General features: G+C 44.8%; 1 long non-coding RNA gene across 1 annotated transcript in view; it reads right to left on the reverse strand.

Annotated features, from left to right (window-relative positions):
* Window positions 1–1,487: 1,487 nt before the first annotated feature.
* Window positions 1,488–6,035, reverse strand: part of LOC107202813 — a 5,338-nt gene continuing 790 nt past the window's right edge. The window contains exons 2-3 of the long non-coding RNA XR_001520841.2: window positions 3,335–3,474; window positions 1,488–2,476 (exon numbers count right to left, since the gene is read on the reverse strand). This is a non-coding gene — a long non-coding RNA (uncharacterized LOC107202813). The remainder of the gene's footprint in view (window positions 2,477–3,334; window positions 3,475–6,035) is intronic.

Genomic DNA, 6,035 nt, shown 5'->3' on the forward strand with positions numbered 1-6,035 from the left:
TGATAATTACAGCCAGCAGCACTCCATCCTCCTCTTCCATCCTGCCTCGCTCCGGAGGGAGGAAGGCTGAGCTCACAGTTTGGTGGAGGGGCTGTGGGAACCAGCAGGGACAAAACTGGGACAAAGCCAGCAGCCGGAGCACCGCGCCGGGCTCAGCTCCCAGGTTTTGTTCAGTGATGGATGGGGACGAGCGCATTGTGTCCCCCAGAGCCATTTAATCATGGATTTGATGCTCAGCATGGATCCTGGAGCTCTACCAGAGGCACACTGGGATGTGCTCAGCAAGGCTTCTCCGCGTGGCAGCATTCCGGCCTCGCGAGCCGCCGCATCCCTCCGCTACCAAGACAAATTAGAGGAACACGGCTCATTTTATGGCTTGCTCCGAGCAGGTCAGCCTGGAGGCCACCACAAAAGGATCCTCTGCAGATCAAATGAGCAGTTACAGAGATTTGGGAGGGAACACACATGAAAAAAACGTTGCATTTGGTCAATTCGCCGCCTCTCAGCGCGCGGCGTTTTCGCAGCTGCAGGCAAGGGAAACAGAGCAGCTCATTTAGTGAAGCCTTGGGAAGGAAAGCTGTGGAGAGCTTCCCCCTTCCCAATTATCCTTGTGAAATACACAGCTTGGGAAAACACACAGTCCCAACGAGATGTAGATCTGGGGTTAGTAATAAAATCTTGTCTAGGACAGCTGGAAAGGGAAAAGCTCCAACCTGTTGCTTAACATGCAAAGTGAGGAAATCACCACTGAAAAAAAACGCTGGCAACAGGATCCAAAAGAACTCCATTCCAGCATTGGCCAGCAGCCTTTGCTGTGTTTCATGAGCTAAAAAAATCTTCAGAGAACTTAAGGGAGCTCTAGAAGCAAGACCCCACTGTGAAGAGCTTCCTGGGAAGCCACGGCAGGGGCATGGACAACTGCAGAGGCTCCTGTGAGCTCTGTTTTGGCCCCACATCTTAAGAAATGAGAGCCCAAAATCTGCTTTTTGGCTGCTCTTTGCTGTGGGACTGAGTGCTGAGTGTTGGAAGGGTCGGGCTTTGCTGGAGCTACTTCTCCATGACTCAAGAAACTCCAAATCTTGCATCAACCCAACCCCTTTTGGTGGCTCCCATCAGTTTTTTTTCCCCCAAATAACTGCAGAGAGAGCCACTGGTCTGTGCTGTGGGACAAATAGGAAGCACTTGGGCAGGTGATGATTTCAGAGAATCAAATCATAGAATCATTGAGGTGAGAAAATATTTTAGAGAAAATCACTAAGTCCAAGAATTAACTCACCACCATGTTCACCACTAAACCATGTCCTCAAATGCCATATCACTATGGTTTTTAAATCCTCCCAAGAACGGTGCTTCCACTCCAACCTATGCCAGGGCTGGACGAATTTTTCCCTAATATCCAATCTAACCCACCCTGGAGCAACCCGAGGCTGTTTCCTCTTCTCCTGTCCCTTCTTATCTGGAATATTTCAGATTTTATTCACCTTTATTTTATTCACCTTTTTTTATTTCACCTTTGCCAACCTCACCATGTTGTCGCATATGGGCCAAATTCAAAGATCTTGGGCTTTCACAAGAAAAAAAATCCTGGTTTTATAAAGACAGCATCCCTGATTTCTCATCCCTTGGGCATGGGCAGGAATTGTGTCACTCCAACCCGCAGCACAAAAGCCTTTGTGGGCTCTTTATGCTTTGCACTAAACCAGCACCAGCCTCTACAAGACGGTGATTTAGAACTCTCTATCTCCCCCAGGGCAATCCCAGCCGGCTCCAGAGCGATTTCAGCAGGAATGGCTTTCCCAGCGGGTGTTTGCAAAGTGCTAAGGCTCAGCTGAGCAATATCTCAGTGGGGAATCCCATAGCCCTTAATTTATCGATTACCATTAGCAGTGATAATACTAATAACAGCAGCAGAGATTAAAATATTCTCTGCACAGGCACAGAGAGCTTCCCAGAGCTCTGCCAGCTGGGAAAAGGCTGGGAAAGCTTTCTGGAAGTGGTGTCTCTTTGTATTTCACCCCAAAGACAGGACCCACCTCCTGAAATCTGTCAGTGGGATGGAGGCACCTGCTTTTCTGTTCCCGGAGAACACTCAGCCAGCTGGGCAGCCTCTTCCCGAGGGGTTTTCCCACCGCTGAGGTTCACACTTGCCAGCTTTCCTCGGGGAGGGGGCATTGTGGTCCTTTCTGGGGGTCCTGTGTGACACCCGGTGGCAGCAGCTGGGTTACGGATGCGGCTCCGCTCGCCGCCTGCCAGCGATGCACAAAGTGATGCCTGGGACCTGCTCACAGGGGGATGCAGGGCACACGAGCCAAACTGCAATCATGGCTTTCATCCAAGAAAAAGCTCATTGTGCTTCTGAGAGAGGGGAAAAAAGCCCTTTTTAAATAAATCACAGGCTTTTCTTCTCAACCTTCTTCAATGGGAAAGTGTAGTGAGTCAACCAAGGCTGTTACAATAACTCCAAAAAATGTCCTTCCTGCAGATATTGAAAATGAAAACACAAAATTAATGTGCCAGTCTGTTTTTGCCCACAATCCACTGCAGCTGTATCAGATGTGGAAATTGCCAGCATGTGTGCACCAGCTAAAGTCCCCCAAAACAAGGAATGCAGCATTTATTAAGTTATTTTAGGCTTGGAGCTGCCTATGCTTGTACTGAACATGGCTGGGAGATTTGTGGTGTCACTTGATCAGGTTGTTCAGAGAGGTTGTGGATTCCCCAGCCCTGGAAGTGTCCAAGGTTGGATGTGGCTTGGAGCAATCTGGGATGATGAAAGGTGTCCCTGTCCATGGCAGGGGGTGGAAAGGAATATTCCAATGTGCCAGGGCCACACCACCCTCACAAAAAATTTCTCCCAACTAGTCTAACCCTCTCTCCTATCAGTCTAACCCTGCCCTCTGGCAGTGGGAAGCCATTCCCTGTGTCCAGTCCCCCCATCCCTTGTCTCTGGTCCCTCTCCAGCTCTCCTGGAGCCCCTTTAGGCCCTGCAAGGGGCTCTGAGCTCTCCTTGGAGCCTTCCCTTCTCCTGGTGAACATTCCCAGCTCTCCCAGCCTGGCTCCAGCCCTCAGAGCAGCTCCATGGCCTCTTCTGGATTTGCTCCAGCATCTCCAAGTCCTTCTGCTATTGGACTGAAGCTGGAGCAGCTCTGCAGGTGGGGTCTCACCTGAGCAGGGCAGAATCCCCCCCCTTCCCCTGCTGCCCACACTGGGGGATCAGCTCAGCATGGCTGGGGCATGTCCAGCCAAAAAGTCTCATGTTTGGCTTTCCCAAGAACCAAATCACCCACCCAGAAGCCCCAGGAGAGGCGTGGGTACCCAGCAGATGGATAAATACCTGTGTAAGTCTCTGTAGATGTGAGGGTGCTGCTCCCTGCATCCCCAGCTACGACCACAACAAGGCTCAGCCACACTGGGAACTTCTAAAGGCAGGAACAGGAACAGGGAGGTGATTTGGGACAAAACTTTGTCAAATCCCTGAAAAAAAAAGAATGAAATTGCACAAACTGATGTCCATATTCCTGTCCCTCTTGAACCCCTGGTGAGCCATGAGTGTGTGGCACCAGCATGGGTGGAAAGGAAACCTCCAGTGTCCTTAACTGGGAATTAAACCCCCGTGGGTGTCTCGCCTCTGCTGCCCAGTTTTATATCTGGAACTAATTCCACCATCATTCTGATGAGTGACGAGATGATTGCTGCAGCTGGGCTATTCAGCCTGCTCCAAAGAACCCCCTTTATTTTCCATTAATTCAGGCAGTGATTACAGACTCCCAGCCAAATTTATTTCTGCTGCGTGTAACACCATTAAAAGCAGAGCCTTCACCCTGGGGATGGGCTCAGCCCAGCACAGCCCTCGCTGTTTAAATCCTGTGTTCACGTTTCTTTGTTCTGTGGGAGACAAAGGAAAAGCGATTTTTCCCTAGATTAAATAAATAAATAAACTAGGAAATGTGCTGCCTCCCTGTGCAAAAAAAAATAATAAAATGGACACTTAAGTCACAACCCCAGGTAATTAGAAATAACCCCAGATAATTAGAAATGAGCCAGAGTCAAGAAAATGGCCAAATGGCAAAAAAAATATCTGAAAGAATATATGAAAATCTATGAAATATTTTCTGAAGAGCACTGGGCCAGGGGAAGGAGAGCACAGTGCATGATGCTGACAGAGCTGGGGACAATGATCACAAACTCTTCTTTCCCGACCAGCTGGGAGAGGTTTGGAGCCGAGGAGGGCTTTGTGCAGAGGAGGGCACTGTGTAAAAACGAGACAAGAGCTGAAAAAGGAGGAGGGGATGAAGCTGCCCGGGATAATCGCTGGGAGAGCATCTGCAGGAACGTCCACAAAGCCCCTCGTGTTGATGCTCTCTTCATTTTTTGTTTCCTGCTCCTCTGTGTTCTGCTGGCAGCACAATAAAACAAGGGAAGGGCTGGGGATACAGAATGAGAATTGATTGCTGCTGCTTTTCCTAAGTGTAAAATAATAACTTGAGGAAGAAGGGCTGTTATAAGTGCATATTATATTATTGGCTTCCCTTCCCTCTTGAATATAAGGTTATATATATTATTTAACATATATATATATATATATAATTTAATATTATATATATATATTACTTAAGATATATTTTATATATGTATTATTTAATATATATATTATATATTATTTGGCTTTTTGCAAATATTATAATGAGTATAAGGTTAGAAAACTTTGTTGTACTAATATAGTTCCTTTTATTTCTGTCATTGATGAAATTTAGAAATAGTGGTATAATACGTATATATTAGGCTATAACATGATATTAAAGCACAAACTAATTTTTGTTTTGTTTATTTTCAGAGACTGAATAGATAGTCAGAGATCCCCCTGAATTCTTAAGATTATCTTGTCCTCCAAGAGAAGGATTTATTGCATCCTTATCAGAGGGTGGAAAACCCCATGGAGCGAAGGAGATTGATCTATTGGGAAGGGGGCAAGGTAAAACTAAACAAAGGAACATCAACAACTTAAAAAGAATGTATGAATATGTAAGAGAATTTATGGATATGTAGTAGGGTTCTGTTTTTAAGGGACAATCCTTTGTTATTAAAGTGTGCTCTCATGGCTGAATGCAGAGACACATGGCCATATCTTATATACAAATATAAATACATAATATTTATATTATATTATATTATATTACATTAATATATAATTAAATATTATATTATATATAGTATATATATTATATATTAGAGATATATTATAAAATATATTATATTTTAATATATAATATAATTTCCAACCCTAATTTATAATATATTTTTATATATACTTATATTTATAAATAAAAATATAAATATATATAAAGATATATAGTGTATATATAAATATATACATAATATTATTATTATTATATTATATAATATATAACTATATATTATCTATAAATATAAAGTAAATACTTTGTTTTTATCTCCTAATTGTCTTTCTATTAAACTTTGAAATTCTATATAAAAAATAAGTGAACCTCGTTTTTCACAGGGCTGAACAGGATTGAAAGCATGTGCAAGCAGGGGCTGTGTGAATGCCAGCGCGATAATATTCCCGGTTTACCAGCTAAAAGGAAGCTAAAATTAGGATATAAAAGTGTCTTCCACCGAGGGGACAGAAATAAATTGTCCTATTGTCAAGGGAAGGGCGTGGGGAATCTCCCGTCTCTGCCCTTGACTTTGACCCTTCTGCCTTTCTCCCTGGTGTCACCCGAGCTTTTCATCCCGTCCTTTACCTTGCTCTGTCTCTACACAGGGAACAATAGGAGCGGAGCTGTCGAGTTAAATGGCAATTTACAGCTGAAACAAAGGGGCCGGGGTTTTACAGCACGGCCTCCGGCAGCCCATTAAATGAAAACAAACCACTGATCTCATTAGTGAGCGCTCCCAAGGCACGGCCCCGCCCGGAGCTGCTGCTCTGCAAGGCGGAGGATGCGAAATCTTGGAAAGGAAATACCCGAATTGTCTTTTGTCAGAAGGGTTTTTGACTCCCTTCCCTTCCCTTCCCG

The sequence above is a fragment of the Parus major genome, chromosome 4, assembly GCF_001522545.3.
Source record: "Parus major isolate Abel chromosome 4, Parus_major1.1, whole genome shotgun sequence".
Lineage (NCBI taxonomy): Eukaryota > Metazoa > Chordata > Aves > Passeriformes > Paridae > Parus > Parus major.